The 13,851-nt window shown below is 36.7% G+C and overlaps 1 long non-coding RNA gene across 1 annotated transcript in view; it reads right to left on the bottom strand.

Moving 5' to 3' along the window:
* The window catches only part of LOC128250082 (uncharacterized), a 117,258-nt gene extending 105,059 nt beyond the window's left edge, over positions 1-12,199 (bottom strand). The window contains exon 1 of the long non-coding RNA XR_008266205.2: positions 11,214-12,199. This is a non-coding gene — a long non-coding RNA (uncharacterized LOC128250082). The remainder of the gene's footprint in view (positions 1-11,213) is intronic.
* Positions 12,200-13,851: the final 1,652 nt, after the last annotated feature.

Raw genomic sequence — 13,851 nt, 5'->3', positions numbered from 1 at the left:
CCTTCTCTTTCTAACTTTCGCCAATTATCTCTGTTCAATGTGGGTGTGTAAGTTCATACACACACACACACACATATATATATATATATATATATATATATATATATATATATATATATATGCACATGTAAACACAAAGCCTTTTCATCAAGTATATGTAGTTAATATTAATATTATATATATATATATATATATATATATATATACACGAGCGCATCTCGTCATGTGTGTGTGTGTGTGTGTGCTTTTCATTTATTTCTGTCTATATTTTTGCATATCTGTCACTTTTTCACGGTGTCTTCTTTATATTTAGTATATTTTCTTTCTCTCTCCGTCTTTCAGCCTTTCAGTTTTTCCTTTATGTCCATTTATCTATCTTTTGTCTTTTCCGGTTCATCTACTTTTTGTTCGACTCTCTCTCTCTCCATCTACCTGCCTAATCTATCTATCTATCTCTACTTACCTGTCTACCCATGGATTGTTTCCTTTGCCATCCTAAACGATGAGCATCACCGCTATCAAGTGACCATGACCACCATCCTCTTCCCCTATACCATCACCGCTACCATGGCCCACTACACATGTAGTGGCCCACTACACATGTAGCGGTGATGCCCACTACACATGTAGCGGTGATGCAACATGGTCACGTTGAGCAAATAAGGGAACCTCTACCTTCACCCTTGTAATTTTTCTCGGTAAAAAAAAAAGGGAGCCAAATTTCCCTAAAATTAAATCTCGTTAAGTGAAATTGAATTGATGGAAACTGGACAGAAGCCCGCTGGTCGAACAGCTACAGCCTTGTCACGCCCTGTGTCACTCTAATTCTATTTGAAAATCACGATATGGGTAAACATATCCATGGAATACTCAGCCACGTGAGATGCTTATTTAGGATCGGGTAATTCAGTTGATCAAAAGCGGCAAGCTGGAGAATCGTAAACACGTCGGACAAAAGGCTTAGCGGCAATTCTTCCGGCTCTTTACGCTCTGAGTTAAAATCCCACCAAGGTCATTTTTGGTTTTCATCCCTTTGGGGGTGGGGGGTTGATGAAACAAAAGTACCAGTCAAATACAGGGGTCATTGTAATCGAATTGTGCCCTCCCCATCAAAATTGCTGGTCTTGAACCCCGCAACAGACCAGGGTCCTGCACAGAGGGAATGTTGTGATCCCGGTGACTTATGCTACACGACAAACGGGTAAGGGGCCTTACGAGACTTAGGGATGAAGAAAAAAAAATCTGTTCATCGAATTGAATCCTCATTGTCAAACGACGGAGATCCATCGTACAGGAAGATGACAGATAAAGCTCAACCTCTGTAAGATTTGAACTCAGAATAATAGAACTATCGATATTGGTCTCAGCAGTTGACACAAAGGCATACATTTTGGGCAGAATGGTATCGCTGATTAGATCGACTAAAGTTCCAAGCCGGTAATTTTATTTTATTGAAGCCAGATGAATGAAAGGCGAACCGACACACCGACACAGCGGGATTTGAATTCATAAAGAAGATACAACTAGCTACGACACAAGACATTCTGTTTGATACCCTACCGATTCTGCTAACAGTAACACTCATTTTGTCACCGTTTTCATCTTTTATTCTCTGCATCTTTTGTTCTTCACAAATCCTGCTTCTCTTTTACAATCATCCCACTCTTCCTCCTCCCCCTTCTCATTCCTCCTACATACCTTTGCATCCGCACTTTTCTCAGTTCTTCCTCTCTGTATCTCAATCCCTTCCGCTATCCATCAACTACTCCAGAAATTCCTTTGGATTCTCTAGCCTCTCTCTCTTCTTTCCACATCTCTCCTAGACTTTCTCACCCTTCTTATCTCTCTCTCTCTCTCTCTCTCTCTCTCCCTCCCTTTCTGGTTCTCCCAACTGCTCCAGGAAGCCCGCTTCATAGAGTCGATCTATCATACGTTCTCATAATTTACTGTCAATATTCAACCTTTCCTCTCTCTCTCCACCTCGCTTTTTTCTTTCTCATCTTTACCATTTTTGTTACGCCACTTACGATGCCCTCTTTCTCGCTCCTCTTCCTTACACTCACACACAAATACACACAAGGAATTCTCTCGCATAACTACACCAACGAGCCTACATCATTAAATCCTATCCGTCATTCTCTTTCTTACATTCACTGTCAATCTACTCGTTCTTCATTGCTCTCTCTCTCTCTCTAATACTCTGATTCTGTCTTCACCCACTCTCTTCTATGATTCGTTCTCCCTTTGACATCTTCCCTAACCCCAACACTCCTCAATTCTTTGTTTCTCTGTCTCAATCCAAACCTGAATTCGTGCTTCCTTTTTTGTCTATTTACCTGTATATCGATTTCTCAGTGTACCTACCTACCTCTCAAATTATATCTCTCTCAAATTATCTACCTACCTACCTTTTATCTCCTCTACAATTTCCTTTTATCTCCTCTACAATTTCTCTTCGAGAACCCCCACCATTTTTCTGATCTTCCTCTTTCACTCTCTTCATACCCTTATCTCTTTTTTCCAATTAAGGCATCACATTCTCTCACTTTCTCACTCGACAAACTCCTTCCTTCTCCGACCCCAACTTCCCCGTTCTCTATTATATCCTCCTCCTTCTCCTCCTTCCATCCCTCCTATCTCTTTCTCCTCTCCCTACGTTCCCTTCCTTTGCTCCTCCTCCACCTCTACTCTCCAATCGCTTCCTTCACTATTTACCCTCACCTCCCTAATTTCGAACTCCCAATCTTTCACTTGCCTCTTATTGTTCCATACTCCTCCTACCAATCGTTTAGTCTCTCCCTTCCTTTATGCTCTTTCTTTCTCTCTCTCACTCCTTCATTCTTTCTCTCCTTTATCACCCATCTACATTACATTTTCTCCATTATTTACATGCAAATATACACCCTCTCAAGTAAAAATTCTTTACCAACTGTTATACATCCTTTCCAGCACTCTGCACACCATCAGTCGCTACTATACACTCCTTCAAACCCTTTATACGCAACCAGTCAATTTACACTATAAATATATTTAATCAAGAAATTAACAAAACCTGAAGAATTAAAAAAATGAATTTTAAAAAATAACAAAAATCGTTGTTATTCAGAGATATTACACATTTGAAAAATAGTAAATTTAGTCATAATATGATACACTGAACACCACAGAACAAATTGAAAATTATGCGGTGAGGAAAAGACATTTAAGTCAATGATAGAGTATGTAAATAATAATCGCAAATAAGGGAGACAATTCAAAACATGTTTTAGTATTAGACCTCTTCGGAGTATAAGCGACTGAGATCACAACATATTCACCCTGAAAAGAACGCCAGTCCACCGCAAGGTTAACTTCCCGGCTACAGCTGGAACTTATTTACAGCTGTGTGGCTTGGAAGAACGTGAAAGGAAGCGTTTTATAGAACATAGTGCACGGCCAGGTTCGGGAATCGAAACCACGATCTTACCTTCTTGAGCGCAACACACTGAGCAATAGGCCACACGTCTTCACAGAAACGGATTAACGTATAGCAAAAGTATTATAAAATTCTTGAACTGTGAATCTAACCCCTTTCGGGGTTTGTTAATAACACAGTAATTAATCTTTTACTGTAGGCGTTTTAATATTGCTCACAATATATTGTCTTAGCACTTCAATCTGCCATCACTCTTGAATACCACTTTTTCAATTGTTACGCATGCGCATCATCTTACGCCTTGTTTTGTCTTGATTCTGCTTTTCTGATCTTCAAGTGTAATCGAGATAACATCTTGAATTTCATTCTTTATTCCGATACTATCCTCTGTTGATATCCGCTTTCTTTTTCATAAGCGGACGGATGGTGCAAGCCTTAAGTGACATTGTGCACTCAACGTTGTCCAATCCGCTTTTCACTAGTAATCCGTTCTTCGTAGAAAGGTCAGCAACTTCATTAAATGTAATATATCTGGCTTGATCCTCATTAACATGGGAAATGTATGGCTTCTGTAATCTCTTCAAACATGATAAGCTTTTGTAGCCTGAACGCTAAAAGTTATTATCTGAGAAAATCCACGCTTTTGTAATTGGCCGTGCATTATTTGTTCTGAACAAAAAAAGAAAAGAGTTCTTCGATAAGGTCATAAACTGTGACGAGAGGACTTCGACAGACTCATCGATTAATCAATTGATTAATTATTTAACTGATTCGTAATAAAACTGGAGTGAAACAAACAGTGCGCGTGATTTTATTCGCGATGCCAACCTCCCAAAATACAACAGCAATAATAATAATAATCTTTACTTTAGGCACAAGGCCTGGAATTTGTGGGGAGGAGGATAGTCGATTACATCAGTCAACCCGAGTTCATGATTGATGATTAATTTATCGACCTCGAACGGATGAAAGGCAAAGTCGACCTCGGTGGAATTTGAACCAAGAATAGTGATTTCAAATTTTGCCCGGCGTGCTAATGATTCTGCTAGCTCGCTGCCTTTACTATAATAATAATAATAATAATAATAATAAATGAACACATAGAGCAAACAGTGAGGGCAAATAATATCCAGTGTTTGTCTATTATGTTGATGTATTTGTCGTTGTCCAAGCTTTGCTACTATAGGACTGAAGGACGGACTTTTTTTTTATGTAGTCTTTAAAAGTAGCAGTTTAATTCGATCAATAAAAGAAGGATACAGAATAAAATTGAAAATATTGACCCTTGTCCATTATCAGAGCTGCTTTGATAACGGACAGAATCAACGAAAAAATTAAATGAGTGGAAATGGAACCGGTGATTCTGTTAAGTTATAAGGCACTAAAAAAGAATGACTCTCCCAGACATAAAATATGCTTCAACACACGAATTCACACAAAAAATCTTGCAAACCAAATACAAAAACGATGTGTGTATGTATGTGTGTGTATATATATATATATATATATATATATATATATATATATATATATATATATACGCGCGCACACACACACACACACACACACACACACAAACACGCACGCATACACCGATACACAAGACAAGGCCTCACACAGTTTCTGCCTAACAATCCACTCAACAAGACATGTATCGGCTCGGGAGTTATAGTAAAAGACCCTTGCCCAAAGTGCCGCGCAGTGGAACTGAACTCTTAATCACGCAGCGTTGCCAGAGTCTACCTCGATTCTTTATAGTATTAAAATATACGTCCCACTTTGTTCTGGGTTCAAATCACAGCAAATCACCTTTGACTTTCTTCACTTCCCTCACAAAATGCATTTTGTGGTGAGATAGTAACCTATTTGACTGTGTCAATCTTTTTTCCTTTAGGAAATGTATTCTTATGCAGACGTTACGTAATCGTTATATAACAAACGCAATGAAATATAGCTTAGACTGATTATTAAAATTGATACCAAGCAGAATTATCGTTGCAAAATAATCTCGATTTTCTGTGGTGTGCTTGGAATTCAAAATATCCCCGTAGCGAATTCCATATATAATAATTTAAAATATTTCTTGAAATTAATGAGAATATTATCTTAAACTTTTTATTGAAATTGTTTAGTTCTCATACTTCTTACGTAATGAATTCAAGCTTGTCTTTCGTTCTTTCGGGGTCGATAAGCTAATGTACCAGTCAAATACTGGGGACCAATGTAATTGATTAAACCTCCCCCACCTCTTTCCTCATAATTACTGGCTTTGTACCAATATTTGAAACCATTATTAAGTTCCGTTTCCGTTGTGTCTTATTTGCCTTCCTCTCCCGTACTTGGTTAACTCCCCATCTTTTTAAATATCTCTCTGGCGACTGAGGTACTTAGGAATCACGCATAAATGCAGGACTCTTCAGGCAGTCGCTCGATCTGCTATAAATAACAGCCAAATCTCATTCAGATCGCAGGTTCTCGTCGTAAAACATGAAAGAGACAATGATAGACCCGAAGAACAATGTCTGTTTTCTAGAATTACATTATCTCGAAGAAATACGAACGACTTATTGAAAAATAGTCTCAAAAACCTTGAGAATGGAAAATAAATTAACGAATTTCAAGAGAACAGATGTCTCAATCCCTTGTCTTGATGAATCGAGTGGGTAATGAACACATATTCGTCATGAAGAAAAAGCCGTTCCCTTGTGATGAAAGACAACAGCGATTAGCACATTCACGTTCAAATCTGCCGAAACATTAAGAATCCATACGCAAATCATCGCTTTCATCCTAACTATTTACCGTGCTTATGAAGTTTTTGTTTTTTATCAAGAAAGTAGTTTTATTGAAAAGTGGTGGATTCTTAAAAAGACTAGCCAAAGTTTAATGAAGAATTTAGCAGACCATTAAAATATTCATATCACTGTTGAACGATCTTCTTTGAATCGCTAATCAGTATTTCGCACTGGAAGCCAAAGAATTTGCGAGAGCAACATAATCTTAATTTATACCACAGTGAAGTTCTTTTATAAAATTCTTGCGCTATGTTCTCAGAAAATAGACACATTTAAAACATCTTTTACTTTCCATGCTTCTGATTTCCTACCGAATTTTAAATTCAACACGTTTGTATATCAGGTCAATAAATTGTCATCATCATTGTCTACGTAGAACTCTTTACAAATTGTTGTTGGCACTCCGTCGCTTACGACGTCGAGGGTTCCAGTTGATCCGATCAACGGAACAAGCCTGCTCGTGCAATTAACGTGCAAGTGGCTGAGCACTCCACAGACACGTGTATCCTTAACGTAGTTCTCAGGGGTATTCAGCGTGACACAGTGTGACGAGGCTGACCCTTTGAATTACAGGCACAACGGAAACAGGAAGTAAGAGTGAGAGAAAGTTGTGGTGGAAGAGTACAGCAGGGTTCGCCACCATCCCCTGCCGGAGCCTCGTGGAGCTTTTAGGTGTTTTCGCTCAATAAACACTCACAACGCCCGGTCTGGGAATCGAAACTGCGATCCTATGACCGCGAGTCCGCTGCCCTAACCACTGGGCCATTGCGCCTCCACACTCTTTACAAAGATACGCTTTTAAATGTTTATTACTACCGTTCGAACCAATTGTTACTTTCGGACTTCAAAACTCGATCTTTCGAATTTTGGTAGACCTTTATTTTCACGATATTCCTTTTCGTAGTTTCTGCCAATACATTAAAACTTTGCCTAGAAGGCGTTACAATTTGCTTTGCAGCTTTGATCTTTAAAACAGGAAAACTCTGCTGATTTTGGGCCCTGCATTCAGCGTTAGTTTAATGCGAGCAAATCTATGAACCTTGTTAAAAGGTGGAGCGCTTTAAGCTCAAATATCTCACATCACTGAAATCTTCTCTGAAGGTGAAAAACATAATCATATGCCGTTTCTAGGAATATGGATAATTCAAGTTGTGCACTAGTGTGTACGACTGTGTATGTATGCATATGTATGTGCATATATACGTATGTATGTATATCTATGTAATAATGCATTTATGCTTGTATTTATATATAAGGCATATATATATATATATATACATATATATATATGTATATCTATGTAATAATGCATTTATGCTTGTATTTATATATAAGACATACATATATATATATATATATATATATATACACACATATATATATATATATATACACACATATATATATATATATATATATACACACATATATATATATATATATACACACATATATATATATATATATACACACATATATATATATATATATATATATATATACACACATACATATATATATATATACACACATATATATATATACACACATATATATATATATATATATATATACACACATACACACGCATCTCCCTCTCTCTCTCTCTATATATATATTTTAATTAGAATTTTCCCATTGTCCAATGTGCAGCGATTGGATAACATTAATACAACAGACACAAACACTCGGACACTGTCATACATACACACACATATATACACATAATTAACCGAGCTCACTAATTAAAGACTAGAAAATTTTAATTAAGAGACAAGGGATTACAAATAATTCTTTTTATAAAAGGTGTGTGAAGTGTGTGTGTGTGTGTGTGTGTGTGTGTGTGTATGCGCAGGCTTGGCTGTGTGGTAAGAAGCTTGCTTCCCAGGCACACCACATGGTTTCGGGTTCAGTCCCACTGTGTGGCACCATGAGCATGTGTCTTCATGTATGTATTTGTGTCTGTACCCCCACCGTCACTTGACAAGCGGTGTTGGTCTGCTTACGTCCCCGTAACTTAGCGGTTCACCATAAGGAACCGATATAATAAGTACTAGACTAAAAAAAAAATAATAAGCCCTTGTGTCGATTTGTTCAACCGAACCCCCACCAAGGCGATATCGAAGTATGGCTGCAGAGAAATGATTGAAACAAGTTAAAGATAAAAGATAAAATATATATATATATATATATATATATATATATATATATATCACACATACGCAGCTTTAAATATCTAGTAAACAAAACTTCAAATAAATCGCACCGAGAGGATATTTGAAATGATTAAAGGTAAAACGAGAATAATATTTACTTTACATAAAACGAAGCGTAATATCAACTATAGAGAGGGTTGTTGAGTAATTATACTTTAGGTTTAGTAAACAAATATATTCAAGCATTAACTCATGCATATGCATACACAGACACAGATATACAGGAACATAAGGTCACAAAACATATATACATATATACACATTACACATATGTATACACATACATTTCAGCTTATACGATTATTATAATATATATATATATATATATATGTATGTATGAATGTACGTACAGTAACATACGTATGCATACAAGTATATATAATTATTAATATATGTAATTATAAATGTCTATATATGCATGTACGTGTATACAATTTTAAGTGTATATAGAAATATATAGATATATTAAATTGTGAGTATGTATGCGTAGGTATGTGCGTGTATATGTATACACGTACCCGCTGCATATGTTCGATTATTCTCTAATTAATTCCAGGCCATGGGCTGTGAACTGCAGAAGCGCCGCATATAGAATTGATACTGCGTCTACAGTAGTTAATGCTTACTAACTGTAATGCGGCGAGCTGGCAGAAACGTTAGCACGCCGGGAGAAATGCTTAGCGCTATTTCGTCTACTGCTACATTCTGAGTTCAAATTCCGCCGAGATCAACTTTGCCTCTCATCTTTTCGAGATCGATAAATTAAGTACTAGTTGCGTCCTGGGGTAAATCAAATTGACTGGCCCCTCCCTCAAAATTTCAGAACTTGTGCCTAGAGTAGAAAGGATTATTATTCCGCCGAGGTCGACAAAATAAATAGCAGTAAGACACTGGGGTCGATGTAATCGACTATTCCCCTCCCCCGAAATTTCAGGTCTTGTGCCTATAGTAAATATTATTATTTTTTCTTCCTCTGTTTAGACGAACTTTCCTACCTTTTCGGACAAAACCTTTTGTAACCTTCGTCCTGTCTTTGTCCTTATATGTTTTTAATTGATATTAGCCCTTGTGGCCAATAAAACGAACGAATTATTATTATTATTACTCATTGCTTGATCCATATGTTCTATGATAACATGGAGGGTTTGATATCTAAACTGTAAGCCTTAGCTATGAATCGGATGATAGCTTAATATAATTTTACCAAATAATATTCTGATGGAAGAAAACCATTAAACTGACACGTACTAGTCAAGAGTAATATTATTTATGGTGCAGTCTTTTTTTATTCTGCTCGTAGGGCTTATCAGATAAAAAGCCGCCGTTTCCTACTTAATATAGATGTTACACGGAAATTTCTTTTCCTACAGGCACCGTGTGTTTGTCAGCATGTACGTGTGAGTAAATCTATGTGTTTGTGCGTATGTATGAGTGTGTTTGTTCGTGTTTTAAGAGGTATACCATAAAAACATTAACTGTAACACAATAAAACATTAGGGTTGTAGCTTAAACCATTAAGCGTTGTAACATGGTGATGTTAGCGGCCAGTTTATTATTTATTATACCTGAGTAGAAATGTTTTGTTGTAGGAAGGGGTTCTAAAGTACTTGAAGAATCTAAAAGCATTTTGTGGGATTGTGAGGAAAACTTTCACGGCATTCCTGTATAATGAATTCGACACGTTTTTGTGGTTGTTTTTTGTTGTTTAACCCAAGGTCCGTCTTAATCAAGTGGACTTATGATTAAAGTATTCTATCTGTGTCAACCTTATCGTTTCTAATGTACGAGAAAGTCTGAAGGAAATTATCAAATGCGCCAAAGTAGGTAAGAGGGTACAAATTAAACAGAGGTCCCGACACACCTATGTAAACCTAACCCCCTAACGAGTGTGCACTGTAAAAACATCGTTACGTTGGTGCATCGGGATCTCCGTATTTGAGTAGTGCCGATGGGAATGATGTGAGAGCGATTTGACAGCTATCTCTTGCATGTCGAATAACTAGCAAAAGTTCTCTCGTTTGGTTCCTGAATTCATTATATTAATGTATAACGTGAAATCATTTTCTTCTCAATGGGAAGAAGGAAACCTTTCTGGTTCATGCTATTTGTTTATTATGTACGCCCTAACGTAGCAACCACATGGTGCAGGAAAAAGGTTGATACATTTTAGGTGACTCGAGGTTCCCAATTAGTTTTGGTTCTCGATTAAAGCCATATTCTAAGCATTAGTATCGGCCTGAATTTCCTCTAAAACAGCCCATTTTAATTCTTTATAAAGTGCAAGAACTTTCGGTATTATTGAGAAAAATATTCACTATTTCAGCTTCAGATTATTTTAACGTTAAATTGACACAAAATAAAAGCAAAACAACTACAAAAATCAAAATGTCTGAAAAACAAAACCCCGAAAATATACATCATGTATTGAAGTCCGTAATAAATTATATATTGGAAAAAAAAAATCCAAGATGGTAGGGTACTACTTAAATGCAAAGGACCCGACTCATCGACGTAACCCTAACGAGAGGACACTGTAAAAGGTTCGTTACTTCCATGCGTCGGGACCTCTGTATTTAAGTAGTACCCTTAGTAGGAGCGCCTTTAAACACAAACCTAATAGTCTGGTTGGGTCCGAGTGTAAAAACAACAGAATATTTCTGGCGTTTAGTTTTCGAACATAAGACGGTTAAACATTTCAGTTGAAACTGTGAAAGATGGAATTCAGGGTAGAAACGACAAAAATAAGTATATTAAATTATAAAAAAGAAACTTAGCATTATTACTTACGGTAATCCCTCACGTAGCTTGTGTAGTAGACTCCAGGAAAACTGCTGTTACATTGTTTTTACTTCTTTATTGAAGGCTTTTCACTTTATTCGCCTCTCCAATATAAGAGCAGGAGAAGCAAGGCGGTGAGTTGGCAAAACCATAAGCACTCCGGACAAAATGCTTAGCGGTGTTACACCCTTGTTTACGTTCCGTGTTCAAATTCTGCGCAGGTCGAATTTGCTTTTCATCCTTTCGGGCTTGATAAAAATTAGCACCGGTTAAGCACCGTGATCAATGTAAGACATTCCCCTGCATTGGCTAACATCGTGTGCCAAAATTTGAAGCAAATTTCACCCTTCCACTTGCTATTACAAAGCGTACATGCTATGTAATAGCTAAAGAGGTGACTACACTTCCAGCGTAATTTCTTCGCTTAGCGTAATTTCTTCCGGCTCTGAGTTTAAATTCCGTTGAGGTGGACTTTGCCTTGCATCCATTCAGGTGTAATCGACTTAATCCTTCCTTTCAAAAAAATTGCTGGCCTTGTACCACAATTACAAAAAAAATATTTGTGGTTACTAGGCAGGTGAGCTGGGGATATTCGTTAGCGCGTCGGACAAAATGCTTACGTCTTTACGTTCTGAGTTCAAATTCCGTCGAGGGTCGACTTTGCCCTTCATCCTTTCGTAATCGATGAAATAAGTGCCAGTTGAGCACTGATGGGGGTGGGTGGCGTAATCGATGTTCCCCCCCCCCAAAAAAAAACTGTTGACCCTGTGTCAAAAATTTGAAACGATTATTTGCGATTAATATGGCAGAAACTTTACGTTCTGAGTTCAAATTCCGTCGAGGTCGACCTTGCCTTTCATCCTTTCGGGGTCGATAAATTAAGTACCGGTTACGCACTGGGGTCGATGTAATCGACTTAATCCCTTTGTCTGTCCTTTGGTTGTCCCCTCTATGTTTAGTCTCTTGTGGGCAATAAAGAAATAAGAATCTTTAGCATGCCGGATACACTACCTAACAGACATTTCTTCCAACTCTTTACATTCCGAGTTCAAATGCCGCCGAGGTCGACTTTTGTCTTTAATCTTTTCGGAGTAATCGAACTTCCTCTTAAAAACTGCTGGTGCTGAGGAAAATAAATTGAAGCTTTTGTTTGTGCTGAAAATGATTCTAAAGCGAAAGATCGCCTGAACGATTTTACCAGCTCGTCGTCTTAAAAATGTAAACCATACTCGTTTCAGATTTTATCACGAGGCCAGCAATTTTGGGGGCAGGGTTCAAGTCGATTATATCGACCTCACTGATCAACTGATACTTATATTGACCATGAAAGGATGAAAGGGAAAGTCGACCTCGGCGGAATTTAAAGATGTAAACCATATCTATTTCTTTATTGCCCACAGGGGATAAGCATAGAGGGGACAAACAAGAATAGACAAAGGGATTAAGTCGATTAGATCGACCTCAGTGCGTAACTGGTACTTATTTAATCGACCCCGAAAGGCCAAATCGACCTCTGCGGAATTTGAACTCAGAACGTAAAGACAGACGAAATACTGCTAAGCATTTCGCCCGGTGTGCTAATGTTTCTTATTTCTTTATTGCCCACAAGGGGCTAAACATAGAGGGGATAAATAAGGACAGACAAAGGGATTAAGTCGATTACATTGACGCCAGTGCATAACTGGTACTTAATTTATCGACTCCGAAAGGCAAAGTCGACCTCGGCGGAATTTGAACTCTAAAATTTGATTACACTAAAATTTCGTTATTATTATTATTATTATTAATCGATTTCTGACCAACAAGCCCTCACATTTTTCAATTTCCTGACATAAGTCAATATATCTAATTCTTCGATGATGGGCGCCATTGATTATGAACGTCAGGTAAACAGTGGAGTCATTTGGTGTTTCTTTTCATTTCTAACATTTCAAGTGAGATAAAAACAGTCGTTAATGTCAGCGAATATCATTATATATATATCAGACACCAACAATTTGAACCCTATCATATGAACTAGGAAATACACACCAATTAACGTTAATGCGATGCAGCGATATTTGTTTAGTGATTAAACACATTGGCTTAAGGTTTATAGGTTAGATTAGTTTTAGCGCAGCATTTATACGATATATATATATGTGTGTATATATATATATATATATATATATATATATATATATATATATATATATATATATATATATATAAATATATATATATACATATATATGAATATATATATATATGTATATATATGTGTGTGTGTTTGTTTGTTCGTGCACACGTGTGTATAAATATATGCGTGTGTATACGTATATGTGCTTGTATACTTATGTGTGTGTATACGTGTATATATATATATATATATATATATATATATATATATATATATATATATATATATATATATGATTCCTTTGTAATATATATACTCGTGTAAGCATGTGTGTATATGTCTATGTCTGTATATATATATATATATATATATATATATATATATATTTATACATACATACAAACGTATATATATATAAATATATATATATATATATATATATATGTGTGTGTGTGTGTGTGTGTGTGTGTGTGTGTGAATAAACGTGTAGTACTTTGTTAAAGAATCACTCACTCACAAGGCTTTAGT

This window comes from Octopus bimaculoides, chromosome 19, assembly GCF_046866305.1.
Source record: "Octopus bimaculoides isolate indiv1 chromosome 19, ASM4686630v1, whole genome shotgun sequence".
In the NCBI taxonomy this organism is placed as follows: Eukaryota; Metazoa; Mollusca; class Cephalopoda; order Octopoda; family Octopodidae; genus Octopus; species Octopus bimaculoides.
Note: the sequence above shows the minus strand (reverse complement) of the source record. Positions and strands in the feature narration are given on the sequence as shown.